The sequence below is a fragment of the Varroa destructor genome, unplaced genomic scaffold, assembly GCF_002443255.2.
Source record: "Varroa destructor unplaced genomic scaffold, Vdes_3.0 BEIS01000003.1, whole genome shotgun sequence".
In the NCBI taxonomy this organism is placed as follows: Eukaryota; Metazoa; Arthropoda; class Arachnida; order Mesostigmata; family Varroidae; genus Varroa; species Varroa destructor.
The window spans coordinates 41,138,235-41,158,915 of NW_019211456.1; the positions used below are offsets into that span (position 1 = coordinate 41,138,235).

Here is a 20,681-nt window from a genome sequence, read left to right on the forward strand (position 1 = left end):
AGCTCTCTGTCTGTTCCACTCCGCTACTTCAATTCCCACTACCATCGCTGATCTGCTTTTCACTTGTTTCAAAAATAAGAGGAGCCGGTTAAATACGATGTGGCGTCTTTTAAAGTAGTGGTTCACAAAACGATTTCTGCCCTTTGTTAGGAAGTCGCCTGCTATTGTTGCCAATACCTGCCTATGCTAGCATCGTAAACTATCATAGCTACCATTTAGATCGTACAAGCAGACATATATATATATATATATATATATATATATATATAAATATATATATTTATATTTATATTTCGGTGTGGCTACATCTGTGCCAGACCCATATCTCTCTTACCCCGTACAGCTCATGTCATTCGCCCGGATCTCTTTGTTTCGGCCTTGTTTCGTGGCGTTTCTTCGTTTACTGCGGCAGTTCCCCTAAAAACGCCTACCGAATCTCCACTATAATGTACAGCACAGCTATTACATATACGTGTCTGCAGCTATATATACATGGCCGATCTACCTGACCCAAGCCACGTTATTGGGAAACGCTATTAGGAAAGACGAGGAATTGGTAAGCGGGGTGTAAAACCAACGCGGTCTCACTCTACTGGTAAACTCTACGGTGTCGGCAGTGTGAGCTGTTCGATGATAACCAGTGGTGTGACGTTCTGCGTCAACGAGCAAAGCATCGAAGCGAAAAGTAGTGCTGAGCTTCCGGCGCTGACGATGACCGGTAGGAGAGTTGATCAAGGGATGTTTAAAGAATCTTGGAGGATAACTAGGGAGGACTTGGGAGACGGGGATGGAAGCCGTTTCGTGGTTTTCCCCTCTAAAATAACGCCTCTAGCGTTAACTGCTAGATTGCGGATCTTGTTCCTACGAGAGCTCTCGGCCCGGAAGCGTTAGCTTCGCAGTGGTACGGATAAGGGAACGAAGGCAAATCTTTACACTTTCCCACTTCCCTTCTCTTTAGCTTTTGCACTATCGTTCAGTTAGAATTTTCCGCTGTTACTGCCGCTCGAGGCGTCCTAGTCCTAAGCGTGTTCTCTCCCATGTGCGGGAAATAGAGACCGAAGCATAAGCAACGAGGATAAACGATTCTTTTGGTTAATTTTTTCTATAGACTACTGCCCACTACCACTAGCACGACCCCGATGTTCGTCTACACGGCTTTCTTGTCTTCTCTTTGCGTGAGTCTCACGACACTTCACTGCTCTTGTCGCTGTCGTCTGTCTTCAACCGTAGCTGAATTGAAGCAAGATAGAGATGCAAAAAGCTGAAACCTCACTGAAGTGAACTAGAAAAGAGATGTAGATAGAAATGATCGCGGCAGTGCCATAACCGAGGGTTAGCCGTGCACTCGTTGTGTCGTCGACAAAACTGACGAGCGAGTCACGGCCTCTCTCTCTCTCTCTCTCCCTCTCTCTCAAGACGCCCAACGCCCTGGAGTATTCAACGCCTCAGCTTCTAATCAGCAGTCTCCAGCAGCATCAGAACGTCATCAGCAGTTTGAACAGAACAGGACGACCTGCCTGCTGAAGACACGATTGTCTGGAGCCGGCAGCGCAAGAACTCGAGGAGAGTTCGTTCACGCGTTCTGATCGGATGTGTTTTGCTTCGGCGTTCTCATTTTGTCGCTGTTCCTTAGTCTGTTCAAGGGGCTCTGCCTTTCCGGACCCGACAATTGCTTGCCAGTTTCAGATATACTAAAAAGCGATGAGAGACACCGTGTTTCGTGCGAATGTCTTGATAAGAGCGTTGAGCTTGAGACCTAGCCTGGTGTAAAGAGCAAGAAAGGCTAGAAGTGGGTATACGCGGGACTGATATCGTTATGTCTTTGAATTGACAATAGACAGAATGACTTTGAAGCTTTTTGAAAAGTCGAGATATTTCAAACCCCTCTAAAAACGTCTCATCATACTTTGCTAGGACTCGTCTGTTCAGGCCAACAGAAAATAGATTCGTCGAAAATCATTACTACTCAGACAGTGTTCAAGTCTTCACAGAGCATGGCCAGCAGAACGCTCGATTGACGCCGCATCTTCTTTTTATACCCCGCCACTTAATTGCAATTGCCAGATTTGTTAAATGCTTTTGATTAGAGATAATTAGGCCTCATTATACTTAGTACTACCACTTCTCCCTGTAAAACAGCAGCGGTTAGAACATGTTACCTTCCCCCCGGGCAGACCTGATGCTTAACCATGCCGAAACAGGTGAAATGGGCAATTACGTTTTAGTGGACACCGTTTTCTATAGATCCTTTTAAGAAGATCCTTCAACTGAGTGTGAGGTGGGTACCTGTTGTCGTTCGCTTGTGGTTAACGGCGTACCGCCAAGAAGTTGAACCCCTCGTTAACCGTCGTTGTTTATGATCTAGCGACTGCGATGTGGTCGGCATGGGGCACAGTTACAAGTGGCTGCTTTGTCACTTATTAGTGATCAGGACAGAGTGATATCTTAGGCATTGAGAACCGTTGCATATTGTACGAGAGAAACAGCGATATCACACAGTAGCTGACCAGAAAGAGGTCTGCGGTGAGCGTAAAATGCATGAATAGCTAGCTCAAAGTTAAACGTCCCCGCATCACTACTATCACTGCATTTTCGCTCAGCTATGAGTGAACACAATTTAAAATACCTGCCCTGTTATATGCCCTGAATCATCCAGGCATCTTTATGTAGGTTTTTTAAATTGTACATACAAATTAAGTGACGTAGCTGAGAAAGATCTAATTAAAAGCTGACTGGGGACTAACTGTAATTGGAGATAACTGAATAACCTGCTAGTTAAGACACTGCTATAGGACAGGTTAAGTTTTGTACAACATAGTAAGTACCTAGGCAAGTAGTAAGCACCTTTCTTCCGGCACTGAACTCGCTGATGGGCAAAGATACAAGAATATGTAAGTTCTGATCTCTCTAATCCTATGTTATATACGTGCGCCTACATAGAGATTTATTATGCATTTTAATATCATGCGTGTTGTGATTGATCTGTTGCGGTTTTCTTACAAGAGGGGAACGTAAGACGGATTACATGGGCGGCGACTGTGGCAAATAACGAACTGAGAAAAGCTACTCACACGTCTAAAACTTCAGTCTCTAGATCGACCAATCGGTGCAATACCGCCCTGCTATTGGTTCTCGGGTACGAAACAGTGGAAAAGTGAGTTGTACGGGATATCCACAACGACAGCCCCCGCTGCTGCCGCTGTTATTGACTGCTGAACGGGAAATGCTGGCTATGGTACTAATCTAAGCGGTAGTTACCTGCTGCTGTGGATCATTAGACCAAATCGGGCAAAGTGATCCTATTCAGCTCAACCGCAAAATCTGACTCGATTCTCCACTGTGGTTTCCAGCGAACAGACACCCTGCCGGCGGCAGGAGCAATAGTAGCTTGTAGCACTCGATGCGCCGCATCGATTAAATAGCATAGCTTCCTTGATGTCCTGCAGCTTTATGTTCATTATGTGAGAGTATAAAGGAGCGCTGATTGACACGCTTTCGAATCGGTCGACGTCCTCCACTGGCACCTTTCTTTGAGTAATCGGAACGAGAATTGCCGGCCGAGTCCGCTGCATAGAACAACGTGTGCACCAAGATTATACCGCAATGCTGCTGACAGACACCAGCATAAGCACCGCCATAATTATGGTGTCCGCTAATGACGACAGGAGATGACTGGTCAACTCGAGGCAAGCCATATTACCACAGTCAAGTTTTGATAACATAAAACATATTGGCTGCTGCCATTGTTGTTATTGTTGTCGCTGTTACCGCTGCTGGGATTATCACCGCACGGGCTTCATGCAACCAGCAGCTGATGTGGGTGCGAGCGAAGAAACCGTGGCCTGATAGGCAGGTTGATAGGAAAACACTTGACCGCGTCGACGAGGACACGACTGACGCTGTCGTCAACATAGCGGTAGGCCGGGCCGTCAGTCGACTGAGTAGCCATCTAACCCAGCGAAAGATCAAGTAATCAACAAACTACAGAGCTGAAAAAAACGTTAGGGACGCTTACAGGATTGAAGAGAATGAAAAAGCCAGCATCATCGTTTGTTCCAGAACATCAACAGCAGCAAGGTGGTGGCAACACCCGTCTTCCATTTGTTATCAACACAACTTTCCTTGTCTCGATATGTATAAGCATGCATATATATTTATACATTAGTTTACGTGTAATATCGCGAGAGGCGACAAGACTTGGCCTACCAACAGTCGACGCTGGTAACCAGACATCGGTCTGACCTTGGACCTAAGATGTGCTCAATACACAGACGATTACATGCTATCTGTTGCATTATAGTAGAGAAATAACAGTAGCATTAGTATATACAAAACGAGAGTAAGCACTGACCAGCAGAAGGGGCTGCGCGACTGTTTGTTGTTTTAATTTTTTCGTAATGATTAATGTGCATCCGAACGGGGGCAAGAGATTTGCCACAGACACATGTTTACGTATACATAAAACACAAAAGTAATATGGCAAGTCAGAAGGAACACAGGAAAAAAGGGTGCCAGATTTAACATCTAAAACGGATCGCCAATTAGCCAAAAACCTATGTCATCTTGTGGGTAACGGGTACAGTCACACAATTATTTGTAGGGGGTTTGATTCGGGCAAAAGGAGGACCTTTTTTTTTTCGCTTTTAGCTATAATGGCAATTTCAGCTTTGATTATACGGGTGGCTCCTTTCAGTACTATTGTACACATGGGCCTATGATGGCCTGCTTCGAATAAGTAAGGTTTGTTCGTTTGGTACGGATCCTGACATCCAAGTAAATCACAGATACTGATTCATCTGGGAGATGAGTCCTGACGGAGTCAACCACACAGCAAATGTCAATTTTATTGAGATTGACGATATCTGTTGGCCACCATAGTATGTACACGCCTGGCGTGTTATAACAAGAAGAACGAGGTTAGACACTCATAAATCATAGAATACATTTTGCGCAAAAATTATGACAGTTGCTCTATTTAGCATTATGGAAGTGCCCTAACACGGGCCTCCCCTACCAGATCCTACTCCATTTCTAGGCACATAAATCCGCGTGTCTCGACGATGGTTCAAGAAGTAACTGGTCTACCTGCTATTCTTAGGGACAGACGACTCGAGTTCGAAACTCGTAGCGGACAGGTTTGTTTCGAGACAAGGACCAGTCTTCAAATGTAATATTAACACAGTTCAGGATCCAAAAATCGGGACATCTATTTACTTTAAATATACTCGAAATTTGAATTTAAGCTTAAGTTAAAATACAGCTGACCCGTACGTTTTGTACAATTCGAACTCACTTTAATGTTCGAACAACTGATTTGCTCAGAGTCGTTACTGCACGAAACGTTTAACGCAACGAATATTTTAGGGAAGATAAGTTGCATAGCTTGCCGTAAACACTCATATGTAATAACTAGATATTTGTAACTTCCGATCATCTTTGCTTGAACATATTTGACTACTAGAGGTTTGCGGCAAGCCTTGGAAATGATAACGCGGTTGCCTTCTGCGACACCTTTTTTCGTAACGTGTATTACAAAGTCACCTGAAATTAGTTATCATTGCCTAGTTTTAGCCCTTTCGCGGTCTTCACAACACATCATTAGCAGATCTCGATCCCTGTCATTATCTGTCGGTGCCAAATAGCACGGTTTAGAGGCGCTAAGTTAAAAATTGCGGCTCGAGATTGTCGTCGCTATTACTAATTTGCACACTCATGCCAAATGATGAGAGTTAGTATTATTACGTCAGAATGCACCTACAGGACCGAAAAAGGTCATTTAGGATAGGAGTCTAGGAGCATCTCGAATCAGCACTCAAAAAGCTACGGGACTCTCTTCAGAGTTCAGTCTATTCATGAGCCCTTTCCGTTAGCGGAAATACTGGCCCGGGGTTCGATTTGGTCTTGTCCGAGAGTAGGAAGTATGAACTGAACGCCACAGGTTGGTTTACGAAACTTAAATGTGCCTAAATATAGAAAAAAGAGTTTTTCCTAAGTGAATCGAGCCTCTTTTCTACAGAGGCAGATTTGATTAGGTTATAATTTTCTAGTCTATGAAGTCGAAAGCTTTCCGCGAAAACTTCTTGCACGAAGACCGTATGCATGCATCGCTTATGCACAGCTTCAATAGCTGTTAAAAGAAAGATACGGCAAATAAACGTTGAGGTTCTTCTGCGCTGCTTCCGGTATTTTCGAACTCAGCAGTCCGCAACGCTATCGTCGGCCAAAGGATAAACGTCTGTACAATGTATACTTGGTTCTGCCTATATATATAGCATCGACACTTCGCTTAACAGTCTGGAACTCCCTAACGTGCATTACCAATATCGATGTTATTATGACAACAGCGGCCCAGCGGTAGAAAAGAACACACAATAACAATCTAAATAAACAGATCCGACTGTCGACTGTGCAACAAGGTTTGAATGAAATGTTTTTTGTTCATGTTTCGAATTATCTAATGGCTAAACAGGCTATCGTCGACCATAACTGGGGGAAGTTCTTGTCCTGGCTGTTACTGCGACTAAATTCGTTCAGCCTAATATGAAGGCAGAAACCTCAAACACAGGCGAGTATGGGGTCGAATTTTCGAGCCGTTAGTGGCTATTAATACAAGCCTGTATAATCTATGCGTGGCTATTAGAAGTACTATTTGTGTTACTGCTCATTTTGTTGTTGGTTATGTCCGACTGGTCAACTAATCAGTGCGTGCTATGAGATTGCCGTCCGTTGCATTATGTCCCGCTCTGTCGTTTCAGGCAGCTGTCAACTATCCGTCACGATAACCATCGCCAGCGGCATCATCGACACGGTTTTCCAACCAGACTAAAGCACCCGATTGACAAAGAATAATGATATGTTCTTCTTCGTCGTTACCGAGAGAAGCTTCCGCTGTTCCTGCTGGAAGAAGCATAGCGACTAAAACTGAAGAGATCATATCAGCCATGGCTCGCGTTCACTCGCACACCGTAACTGCCATAGCGACTCTAGAAGCTCGACGTACATAAACACTATATACGTAATCTAGAATGCAGCGCTGTTAGTCCAGACAGGCGGGGCTCAATAGAAAGTATTGTGTATCCAGAATTTGATGTGGTTACATAGTAACAGTTAGTTCGAATTATAAACCTCGTAGATAGCCGGTGTAATCTGGTCGGCAAAGAACGCATAGACGAGGGTAGAATGATGGATACAAGGATTAATTTATAAGCGACCAAAGCCAGTGATGAGGCAAGCCACCTGGACCGCCGATCTTATTTATAGAACACCAATGTGTGAATATATTGCGAATATGTTGAAGTTTCGGGGAAGTATTCTGAAAACAATGTGGGGTGCGGCCATCGAGGGAAATGTGGCTTGAGCGATACCACTTGTCTGCTACTATTTGTCGACCGAGATGGCGTGGCAAGATCGGCGAAGAATTGCAATTGTGAGGCTTCTGGTTACGACTATTGCCGTAGCCCAGATCCAGACCCAGTCGATCTTGCTCACACAGATCTACTCATAAAATATATTAGTATCATCATCAATTTTCTAAATAAATTACAAGCACCTTTAACTTAACTTCCACACATGTTCATTGCAAGAAGTGCGTTCTTTCTTCGACAAAAATAAGATGGTCTATTCGTTTAAGAACATTGCCAACCCGCACATGTAAAAAATACGAAATTAAGATGTTAATTACGTTTGTTTATCAATAAACGACTGCCGTTGATAGTATATTCGGGAGTCTGAATAGTTCTTTGACAGCGAGGCGTACATGCGCATATTACTTTAGAATAGCTTAAGTGATAACCAGTAAGTTGGCACATTAGGTAACCACCTTCAAAATAGAGTTGTCTCCTACAATACCCCTTGCCTATGATCTAATCGAAATCGATTCCTGCCTGTTTGCCACGATACATTTCCTGTACGAGAAAAATAAGGTGTCGCTGTTGATATTGAGGGTACGAGGTGTTGATGTTATTGTTAAATATTTTAATTTTTAGCGCACCCACAACCGGTTCTTACAGCCATTAAGGCTTCTACAGCTACTACAGTTACTACTATTATTGCTACTCATTTAGCCAAATTAATTGATCCTTGCTTTTGTATTTTTCCCGCAAGCCAGAAGGTGTATTCAATTTACATAAGCACACAGCCAGCGTCATGCGACTGCAGCCAGCAGTCACTATCCATCCGCGTATCGCGTTTTTTTCCGCTTTTTGTTAAATGCCCCCCGAACAGATGACCTTTAAAACGTCGAGTTTTGTCAGTTAATTTCGGCGTGTATGTGCACGAAATTCGGGGTACAGTCAACGGTGTGCAGTATGCAGCTGGCAGAATCGACAGGTCTGCTCCCCGACAACGGTCCGACAGCCAGCCTACGAGTCTGTTGCTCCTCTCTACAAAACAACCAAACTACTGCCGCTATCATTGGAACAAAACTGGGCAGACAAAGACAGGAACTGAGGGCAACCTTCATGCGACTACAGTAGTCGAGCGTTGGAGTGTCGAGCTGACATCGAGGTGCAGACTAAGAAGAACTCTTGAAAGGCGTTACAGAGCCCCTTTCACTCCTGACGCCATTATCTTCGTTGGGGAAAAGAGAAGCGTACAGATTCAGACGGCACGATATTGACAGACTTACTGACTCAGTGACTGATCGAGAAGCCAATTGAAACAAGCGTAACAAACAAGCCCGACATCTAAGACAGGCTGCTGCCTCAAATTTCGCGCTGTCTCGTTTCCTCATGTCTTTCGCCTCCATTCCCTACGATACTCCAGACCCGTTGTTACTCGCTTCAAGATGCACTGGTTACTACTGATGCAACGTCAATGCAAGGTAAAGGAGGGGGGGGGGGGGGGTCGAGGCATTACTAGGGGGAGCGGGTTAAGTAACGAACACTCTACCGATTCGAAAGCGACAGCCAACATCAGAATGACATGGAGCGACTCTGACCGATGAACGCTCGGACGTCTCAACAGATAGAACACTGGACGCGACAAGAGAAAAAGTAGCGGTAATTGGTTCGCCCCGTTTGACCTGGTCCTGACTGCACTGAGTTCTCGTTACCGTCGCCGCCTCTCTGTGAGCGAGATGCGTTCCATAAATTTGCAATATACATAATTTACACACTGGACTGACCTCAAAAGCTAGCTGGTTTGCTAAAAGCGTTTGGGCTTGAATAGGGTGGGTGACGGTTGATAGACACTTGAGTAAGAAGACCTAGCGCGACACAGAGCTCACACAGCGGCTGAAAATCAAGGATCGAGCGAGAAAGCGGAAGAGGAAAAGACACGGAAGAACGACACAGCGCCTGACTTAACGTATCTTGAAAGAGGTTTAAAACAATGATGATGGGATCCAAGAAGTGCACTCCTGCTGCTGCTTTACTTCGCTTTACTTACATATGTTTCATTCTGAGCAATGGCAGACTTGAAAAAAGCGCCATGAAGTGTCGCAAGCAGCCAAAGGCGACAAGGTCGTAGTGCTAGTAGATCTACTTCAAACTGTTCATGTAGTCGGGCGGTGATTTCGACAATGGCAAGGAACGAGCAGCAGTTGATGCAATGGTAGCACTACCAGCAGGACCGAACTAATTTAATTTGTCGCTGACACAACAGAAGTCACTACATAAAAGGCACATGGGGGGGGGAAGGACGCTACGCTCAATTCACATGAAAGGTAAGGCAGTGAATGCGCTCTTTTATTTAATGTCTGCTTTAGGGCACAGGATTGGGCTAAAAGCTGAGCCGGCTGTCTGGCTATTGTGGAAATGGACGAATGTATTATACCTCGTAGTTGTACTACTAGAAGCATCAGCACTAGCATTGAATGGAAGTCGGCGTGACAACGAGGAGAGTAGCGTATTTGTCTCAAACACTGACAGACAGATCGGTAGCTGAAGAACTTAATCCGGCAAGTTGAGATGTATAATACATAGCTCCACCCGTTATGTCGACGTCTATTAGGGTATCTGCTATCTTGCTCTCACCAGAAGAAAACGTAGAATATCAATAGTAGCGAGCTTCATACCAAATGATTCACAAAGAAGAGGGAAATCCCCTTCAATGGTTCAATGATAACGTTCTGCCTCCAAACGTTCAAGGCCTATGAACTGCATGCTAGGTGCCAAGAAAAGACAATACTTATCGGGCTGCAGGGGAAGCCAGAAGCGATCATCTGATGTAGTGGCTAATGGCGGTTCCGGGCGAAAAACTCGAAAAATTTTTCGTAATCAATGCGAGAGGAGACAGCTGCAGTTGAGCTGCTATGGGGCAGATTGTTTCAAAGGGGGCAACGAGTGTTTTTCTGTGAACTAATATTCATTGACGTGTTACGTCCTGATTTAGTCCGCGATGTAGGAGCAAATGTCACAAGTGATGTGGTTTATTTAAAAATAATAATATCGAGGTTAATAGACGAGAAAGGAGAGAATCTATAAGAAAAACATATAAGGCGAAAAGGGTACGACGTCTTTGTCCGTGTCTACTATACTCAGAGATGCGTAATTTAATGTTATGCTTCATGATATGTTTAACATGTTCGTAGGGGCCAGATGGGTGATGCCATATGTTGCCATTTGTCGTATCTGAAAAGTATCTGCGAGTGTAAGCTCCGAATTGAGGCAAAGATCGAACATTTTGCATTGGTAACGTACGAAGTAAAAATGCAACATGGCGACCGTATACGTTGCTTATTGGGCCGTTGTGTTGATCGCGTTGTAAAATGTATACATCGAGGTTCTGCCACATGCGTATGCAGCGTTATGTAAGCACTCTTTGCATTACATAACCTCGATGAAGGGGAAATAAATGAATAGAAATACAAAGTATGTTTTTACAAATGCTATGCCGTCATATTTGTCACGTTCGTCAAATAGTTATTCCGCAACGGCTGTGTTTGTTCTTTCTTTTAGATATGCGTATGTATGTAGTCAATCAGTGAAGAATTCGCCAGACTCTAGATGTGAAAACTGGCAGATCCGTGTCTGATTCTGAACATATTGCTTCAAGATGTTGGGGACATGCTTCGAAGCCGCCCTCTATAGTCTGCCCTTTATATCAATTGCTGCCGACACATGCAACCATAGCGTTAACAGCGGCGATAACAACGGCAGCAGTCATCGCGACAGCAGTAGCGACAGAAACTACAACGATAGGAATAACTACACCTGCATCTTGGTGCTATCGTCTAACCTCCAAATCTCTCTCGATCGAGCAGAACCACTTACGGGCACCAATCTTTCATACTAGAATACATTATATATACTTTTATGCTACTAGTACGTAATGCATTAGCTTTCTATCAGGAGCCACTGTTTTAGTGCTTTCTTCACTTGCACATTTTCACCATAACGATCGATACCTTTTCTATATATCCCTATAGCAATTCTCGCACACTTGAATGAAGTCCCTGCAGTAATCCTAAATGAAAACGTTCAATCTAAATGGTCGCCCTCTAGGCGAACACACATTGCCCTATAGCTGCCTACACTGTCCTTGTCTGTAGACCAATGCGATCCACTACGATTAGTAGGGCACGACCGGAGTACATGCGCTGTTTACTATCACACACTATTACATATAGTAAATACTTAGTTACAAGTTAGCCTGAACTATTTAAGCATCATTAATTAAGGTCTCACTCGTGACGGCCTACAGTTAATATGCTACTATTAAGGCCATCCTTTTAGCGCTTAAGCTGCATCACACAACGGAACTGCCGAGGTTGTAATCCCTATGCAAACGCGAAAACAACGGAATCGCAATAGACCTAGAATCCAGATAGAATGACACTATAACGGTAGTTGAGTCGGCGCGGAATTACGATCTTACTGTCGTGCCATTGATGGACTATCACGTCTTAATACGTCGTCGCTCAACCTCTCTCCAGCGAACGGAGGTTACTGACTTGACCATTGCGATACAGCTGATGTCTTGTTTTAAAGACATCGTTGTTGTTGTTGTTGTTGTTGTTAGAACAAAACGCAGCGATGCTATAGGCTGAATTAACCAAATAACAATGTAGTATACGTTGTTAATATAACGGACCAATGAATGAACGTTAATGCGTGAATGAGGGAACGTTTTTCTAATAAGCGGCTGCTGTTCATTTGAGCGTATACGTATACGCTCACATACGCCAACTCGAAGCGGTCCAACAAAACAACTTCTGAATGGCGCTTCTCTAGCAGAAGAAAGACCTGCAGCAGGACAGACAGCGGAGTATATTCACATGCTCGAAATAAGATAACAACGCAGCAAAAAAAAACTTTGGCCTTTTTTCGGAACGAACATGATACAGATTCATTGTGGATCAGAATTAGCCTATGCTTCCTAAAGCTATTCGCTGGCTTATTTTGCTAGTTGGCCTTGTTTTTTAGGTGCCATAACACACCAACTCGCAAGTAGACACACATCTCCGTTACAGTCTCTGCGCAGCGTCTTGTAATTCGCACTCTATTCCTATTGCGGATTAGCACCTACTGTCCGCCTGCACTTAAACAAGTTACTGGCGTCAGGCCGCAACGTTTGTGCATCGCTTGACTGCCTGGCGCTCCGAAATACGTTTGGGTTTTTCCTACTCCTGCTGTGTACTTTCGTTTCTTTGACCCTAATAACCGATCTCACCCCTACACATATACCATCCCACCGTGCTGCCACAGCGTCTTCGTCGCTATTGCGGCCTGTAACTCCTTTTAAAGGACCAGCAGTTGCAAGCTGCATCCGTTTATTCTAAATCATTTTTATACTTTAATGGTAAAAAAAACCGGCAAAGGATCAGCAAGGCCGGTGGACGACCGACTTAGAAGGATTTGAAGAGGAGGTAGCAAAAAGGAGGAGGAGGAAAAGGGCATTGCAAGATGGAAACAAAGCGCCCCCTCATGGATATCCTCGACAATCTTGCTGAGAAGGAATCAAGTGTGGGCTAGAGCAGCGGAAGAGAAGTAGGGCATCCTGACAAAAGAGAAATGGAGGTTAGGGGATATTAGTGGGTGCAACGTAGGGGCTTAGAACCAGGCAATGCAGAAAGCAAGCGAGGTCTAGGAAAGGGCCCGGTCAAAAGCAGAGGGTAAGGGCAATTGTTGTGGGCGAGGGCAAGGGGGAGACAAAGTGATTGACGACAAGAAAGGGAAAATGAGAAAGAGAAACAATAAACAACACGCTAAATCCCTTTTTCCTGTTTGTACTGTTTTTATCGTGTTTTTTTTTACTGTGTTACTGCTGCATTTCAATTTGCTATTTGCGTTTCGTACTACATGCAGTGTGGCTATAAAGTTGTAGTTGCAGTTCTATTGTTGCGAACACCTATCTAAAGGTAGATCGATACGGATATCACGGCATGAGTGCGTTTTTCGTACTGCGTAAGGCAACGCGGAGGGTGTATATCGACTGTTCTGGCTATAGCTGAGGCAGTGACGAGCCTGACATCATAGATCAGCTTCGAATAAGCCAGGCGTTCAAATATAGGTGTCTGCTCGAAAATATTTTTCTTTCTGGTAAACAAAGAACTCGGATGGTGAGGGGGTCTACAAAAAATGTCGAAGGAGCACACGTTTGATGAGTGCGTGGCCGAGCGCCCACCGCACAGCTTTCGCAGCAGTGTCCAGAGAAACTTCAGAGCTGGAAATTGTGACGTATTCTGGATACAACGCCAACTAAGAGAGATGTGGTAAAAATCAACTGTATACCTGAAGAATACTGTTAATTGACTGTGAATGCTTTAGAATTCGCTATCTGAAACGTTAAGGAAATCAGTTAAATAGTTTTACGATTCTTCTGATGATGAGGTCAAATAATGCCTACCGGTTTATGACGATCTCTTGAGGAGGGGAATCGTGTTTCGCTGAACAAGCGTATTTTATCCTAACGATGAAATACGGCCAACAAGGCCCTAAGTATCTGGGACAGTTCACGCTGAATGATCTATCCATAATCCGCTCTTTTCAGCTGCCAATCCAACACGACGTTTAGATTCAGTCCTTCTAAATATAGTTATTCTAATTCTAACAACAAAAACGTAGACAGAGATCGGCTATAAGATGTCTCGTTTACAACAGGCCCTATTGCTGGTTCATTTACTATTGGCGACTTTGACTGCCCAATAAAATCGTTTAGTTTCTTTCGAAGTTGGTGTACCTCAATAGTCATCATGCTGATGTAGTCTCAATTGGAAAAATACATTATAGAGTATTAGTCTCACACGGTTCACACGACTGTTTCTCTCTCGGCTCCGCTGAGATTTTTTGGCTCATTCCAGTATCAATTCAATTAAAATAGCTTGCAGAGTTGAATAAAATGTACATATTTAGCTAGAAGACTATCCGGTTAGAGTAATTAGATAAGACGCTAAAGGTCTGTGAGATAAAACCTACGGCTGGATTAAGTTCGAATCACCGATACGACGATGCAATTGGGAAAAATATAATAGCGGCGTGAGGACGCTGAACGAGTAGCTACGCGCTTTTTGCCACTTGATTCAGGTTTCATTAATGACAACGGACAGATACAGGATCTCGATAGACACAGTGGCCAACACGACCTAAATTGCTTAGCAACGTCTCAAATTGGATCGCGTCGTATTGCTCCAGCTACCTGCTTATTACGATTTTAGTTACGCATTATAATTTTAGAAAAAAAAAAGAAGGTCGCCCCAAGTCAAAACGGGAAGGGCGAAGCGAGAGTGACAATACGGTTTGTTTTCCGGGGCTGCTTGCAGAGGATCAATTTAACGTTATGGGATCCGCTTGAATCAAACGAGTCAGAGAAACAGAGTGAAATAGGTAAGCAACGCGAGCGGACACGGGGATAGGCATTCGGGCTGTCACTGGTTACGTCAAGCTATTTATCATCTGCTGTAGGAAGTGTTGTATAGTTTCGGATATGGTCGTTTTGTGAACAGTGTTTCATCGATCGGTGACGCTGCCATCTGTGCAAATAATAGAAAACTCGTATAGATTAGAGTTTGATGAATACGACGCTAATGAATATTGTGACAAACTGACCTAAACTTTAGTCTGTCAATTAAAATTTCCAATATTATCGCTCTCTGCACCAGCACAACCTGGGTAAATGAAAAAGTCGCTATTATTTTTATATTTTCGCGTCTTTCAGATGGGCTTAAGCGAACGAATTGCGTTCTGTTCAGCGGATGTGAACGCTATACACACCCATAGGCACTAATGGCGTCCGTCTCGAACATTGCCATCCAAGGTACGGACGTGTAGGTTTGATGAAAAAATAGTAGATAAGAGTCGCAGTTTCTATTAGATTGACTATATAATTCTCTTAGACGCGTCAAAAAGCTGCCACTGTAATATCTATTCTGTTCTAAAACGGAATCACACAATGGAACTTATCCTAGATAGCAGTGCCTACAACAATGGCGTCGTCAGATGTCGCGTAGGGGATTCGATTGACTGTTCGTTCGGCCGTTGGGGTGGGCTGCCCCATTCCGTTACGGCTGGCGCGGCACCCCGACAACTAGTCAGTCGCTCGGCCTGTGCAGGACGCCATGCAGCTAAATTGGCGGCTGATTATTAGCGAGTTTCGCACGCGACCATTGCCTGTCGCTTTGGCCTGTCCTTCCTAGATTGGCTGGCCACCTTGAAGTGAACTCAGCCCAAACTTGGCCACTTAGTGTACAAACTTAGCAGACACAGGTATGAAAAAGGCTGTGAATTCTACTCGCAAGCCACTCATATCGCCGCTGTAGGAACCGGCCGGCGGTGTGGGCGGTCAGTGCATATACAGTTCATAGGGAGCTGCACATACGCAAGACGTAGTTGAATCACGTATTTGGATGTCGACGCGTAAAAGATGAAGTTGCGTCGGACGGCACACGTGAGAATTTACCCTTAAGAATCCCTATATTCCAACGCTGTAAATTACGACGCCTTATCACGGTCGCCGCCGCAGCAACGAACCTATATCGGTCATTCCGAGAGTAAGCCACGTCCCGGTCCGCAGCAGCAGAGGTAGTAACCATGAACGGTAGTAAGTTGCCAGCCCTTTAAAGCAATATCTAACAATTGCTAGTGATAATATTGTACGTAAAACCCGAAACATTTGTCTGGTGCTTCCATTATGGATACTGTTGGAGAATACGCGGTTGATCTATAAAATTGTTCGCGATGTTTTACAGCTCTGGTACACTGTGGCTAATTCGTTTATTTACGTCTCTGCCAATGATTTATTAACATGTACGCATATATAAACCAACAGTCCTGCGTATGTCACTTCGAGCGCTCACGACGATTCGTTGGTGGCAGAGTGACCGGGTAGGAAATTCTAAAAATGCGGTACCAACTCTATTGTGTCGGCGGTCAACGATTATACCAGCGCGTACATGTTACTCGACGCCATACACTGCTGTGAGATCTCGTACAAGGCGGCTTGAAGGCGCAAATGCCGCAAGTAGCAAACGCGCTACAATTTTATGTATGCCCAGTTGGAATGGCCTCTGTTTACATTATTGGGAACAACCGCTATCTAGAGTAGTAAAAAACGAGAAACTAGACTTAGTTAGTATTTTCCACTTGAAATTGATTATTCAAAGGGTTCACAATTGTAAAAATAGAAAAGCCTATGGAAATTCGCTGATTTTGTTCGCTTGAATGTTACAATATCTCGACTGCAGTTTCTCGGCCTCATCGATCAGCGATGCGGAAGGACGTCGAGATCAGGCCTTTTCCAGATGTCTGCGTTGTCTTTAGACACACAACTACAATAAGCATAATTCTTAAATCACAGACCACTTGACCACGGAACCGCGACGCACTTCTATTTGCATTTGGTTTAAACTGAAACACGTTATGCGGTAATCAGCTGTTAGCTTTTGGGCTCTGAACCCCTTCGTAGATATACCTCTGCATGGTGAGTAAGTTTAAATAATAGTATCGCCTGTTATAACCGACGTAATAGAACCCCAAGTCGTTTTTGGACCAGCCCTGCGATTGGTCTTTCCTTCCACCTCTTCTGTATATTGACGTACGGACACACGCAGACTCGACTCGAGCAATGAACCCCTTCAGCACATGATCCTATACAATATGAAGCAGGCTATCGAATCCGAGTACCTATATGTCGATGTGATCATTAGTTCGACGCTGTAGATCGCATGTCCTCGAAGTTGTTGCCATAATTGTGGCAGCAATAGCGGATAGCGTGGCTTGTCGTGATAGCGCTTCAGCGGCCATTGCTACGGTTCGAGGCAACGAATGCTGATTCCAGATCTGCAATCCCGTAAGGACAGGATGTTTCTGTTGCGACTCGTAATCTGGGTTCATGTAATTGTTGCTGCTGCAGACGGCAGCGCTATTGTTAATGTTGTTGTTTCTACTCGAGCGTTGGCGGGGCTGGGCGACTGGAAAATCGCTAGAGGAATGGATGCGCTGCTACAACAACGGTCGCTATTCGATCGCCCACCGAATAGCTCAACACAACGCGGCAGAAGCATGTATCTAGCCGGTCATCGCTGCGCTAGACCCTACACAGCAATGCTTTTTACTATAGCGGCACCAACAACACCGCCACTATTATTGTTATATCATCGTCGTCGTCGTCGTCGCAGTTGTTATTAGCGGCCATAGGGATTTGGGAAAGATGATAAATTATGAGTGCAATAATTTAATAGGAGCATGCCGTCACTGGCAGATCGTCATCGGTCGTCGTCCAAGCATTAGTGGGTGCCCAGGCGTGAGTCCATATTCGAAGATTTGTTGCAGCTCTGCATTGATGTCGATGGAACAGCGGAGCGAACCGGCGTCGACCGGACCGAAGCAGCAGATCTTCGATGTCGTCGTTAGATAATCGACAACCAACAGCAACGCTTGCGGTAGTGCCAGCAATAAGCTGTAGTGGCAGTGGTGCCGGCGACTGCCTTCGCTAGCTGGCGATGATCGTTTTGCTCAACGGGATCGATCACATCCGCCCGAAAGGAACGATGCTGTTGATGATGGCATCGACGAAGACGATGCTAATGCTGCTGCTAGTGGTGATACGGTCGGACGCTTCGTCGCCTGCGAGAAAAGGAAGATAATGAAGACACCGCCAGCATCGGCAACATCGTCTCTCCAGGAACGTCTTGCTGACTACAGCCTGCCTAGACTTCGCGTCGACACGGCAACAGCACAGCGACCGCATATCAGCCGACGACAACAATAGCAACACTGTTGTCTGCAAGGCGAGAGCGACGTCGACAGCGCCACGGCGACGACGACCCCAGCAGCGGCGTGGCGACGGTCACGGTGACAGTAGTTATGTAGGTGTTGACGTAAGCTGTAAATGCAGCCGAATCGAAGCACAGGAAGCATGCACAAGACCATAGGAATCAGGATTAGACATTGAGCCAGCAAGCCACAACAATCAGAACGCTTCAACAGCATAACCACAACGTACTCGCGACGGCCATAGCATAATGACGACAACAACATCATTAGCGACCTTCGATAACGAATGCACCTCATTTGATTTGAAGGCTTTATCATAACATATCTGAAGACGAAGAGTATTGAACAGGACATTTATTGGGAACGATGTGCTCGTCCAATATCAATCGTTCGAATCTGTGTATTGATCAATATGCACAAAATGATAACAAAAAAACCTTTTTTATTCGTTGCGTAGTACGGGCTGCTAGCGGGGCGGGAAGCAGCGACGGCTGGCATTCTGATCAGAGATTTGACCGTCCAAGCCTTACTATATCATTTAGGTAGAAACATTCATGTATCTATAGTTTTCACTATGCCATTAGATTTGCCTGATTAAAAACATATTTACTATCTACGTGCTGATCTGTTTATGTTGTATTAACGGCACGTAGCTCGTGCTGTATAGTGAAGCCACAAACCAATGAGCTGCCTATTTTTTCGTACAGGCTCGATCTTTGCATGTCTTTTTCCGCATCATGCAGAACCTCTTACGTAATAGCGCTTTGCCTAGTTTCTGCTAGGTTTCATTTTGAATGGTTCTTATTATAATATCGTAATTTTCTACTAGCTGCAACGTGGAGCAGTATCTCATCGTAAAAAACCGTATTAATGGTAAAAATCTCTCTGTCTAGCCGTATGAATAGCTCAGCGTGCAGTTGTTCCAGGTCCAGAGAGTCGTCATTGTAGCTCGACATGCGTAGCATTCCTCTTAACGTGCCCTCGCATTATTTGACCGTTTTTTTTTTATTTAAGATTGTGTTTGTCTATGCAACTATGGAGTATTATGCATACTCTTAGCAGTAACGTTTCGTATTGAGAAACACTGCTGATGGTATGAACGTAATCGTCTTAAAAAATAGATTTGTCCTTGTCTAGACAAACCTTCGTCTAGATTCCGCTACCTAATATAGAGACATTTCATTACACTGAGCAACGATAAGGGACTTCTGTTAAAAATATGGAATATACCTTAGAACTGTTACTGATACAATATTCGTCTTCACTAGACCCATAGCAGTTTTAATTATAATTTTAAGCTCGGTTTAATTATATACAAAGGTTAATTATGCGATCCTGCTGCGTTCGGTCTGTTTTCAGCGGTCCATTACTTCGACTGCCTGAGCTTTTCAGCTGCTGGCCTAAACCACATAACAACTATGTACACTTCAGATGTGCATAAGAAAGCTTTCTTGCATCATTGCAAGGTGAGCTATATTGGCATACTAAAAACACCCAGCTAATTAAATAATTCTAATACACCCTTTTTTCGTAGAGTACCCGATGTTAGAAATGAGCATCGTCGGAAAAATTGGCGAAATATTTAATGAACGTTACATAGTATGCCTAAAGAATCGTTTTAAACTAGCAGCTTGCGGTATGACAAACTTCAGGCATGCCTCTCGCAAGAACAACGGTCCGTAGACTTCACAGGCGTACGCTGCATATATACGTGATACCGAATACCTGATGACAATATAAACAATCTGTTTTCAGAAATGTAGAGGCAGTAAAGAGCGCAATTGTATTTGCCATCCTACACAGGCACTGAATGAATCCGAGACGAAATATGCCGAGTGATCCTGTCAGATCTCGAGCATGTGCCTGTAACCAAAAAACTTTTTTCCGCAGAAGACGTAGACCTTTCCCATATCACAGGTCAGCTTCCCTCAGAAGCGCAGTGATTTTTCGTATCTAGGTCCGTCTTACGTAGAAACGAATGGTTCGTTCATCGGTCAGTCACTCCTATTTCATTATTTCAGTCCACGAACGGCAGAGTCCCATTTCTACGTATATACACACCCACACAAAATGTTGTGCTTATGTGATGTCTCAGCTTCCATAAACGATTATTATAGCTATTTAATTCTTTTCTCTCGCTTTTAGCCTTACGGCACATATACACACCTACCCAAATAGTCGTAGCATCGCATGTGCCACCATCACGTGTGATACCATCACGTGTGGCAGAGTCGACATTCAACTCATACGCGAAAGCAACACATGAACTCACGAAGATGCGGTCACCTATATGAAGTATTCCATTGTTCTCAAGCATCAGATAGTCCCCTAATATTTGCCAGTACATACAATCATCATCCCAAACTTCTATGTAAAGGGGCACACAGTTTAAGGAATATGCCCCCGCCATTTCTCACTGCAGGCTATCGCTTTGACTGCCCGTCCTCTATCCTCGTCTTACGCCACTGAAAATGAAGCCGATGTGCCCCATATACGCACACTCGATCTTGAAAACTTACCAGTTAACCA

The 20,681-nt window shown here is 44.3% G+C and overlaps 1 long non-coding RNA gene across 14 annotated transcripts in view; it reads left to right on the top strand.

Moving 5' to 3' along the window:
* LOC111248115 (uncharacterized) overlaps positions 1-20,681 on the top strand; it is a 159,004-nt gene that overhangs the window by 97,430 nt on the left and 40,893 nt on the right. For 4 of the 14 annotated variants that reach the window (XR_015324242.1, XR_015324244.1, XR_015324243.1 and 1 more), the window contains exons 2-3: positions 15,097-15,195; positions 19,512-19,618. The exons of 2 other annotated variants lie outside the window; for them this stretch is intronic. This is a non-coding gene — a long non-coding RNA (uncharacterized LOC111248115). Of the gene's footprint in view, positions 1-6,469; positions 6,570-6,755; positions 7,561-13,135; positions 13,655-14,570; positions 14,766-15,096; positions 15,196-19,511; positions 19,619-20,681 lie in introns of those variants that run through there. 8 more of the 14 variants (XR_015324240.1, XR_015324241.1, XR_015324246.1 and 5 more) reach the window with 8 other exon arrangements.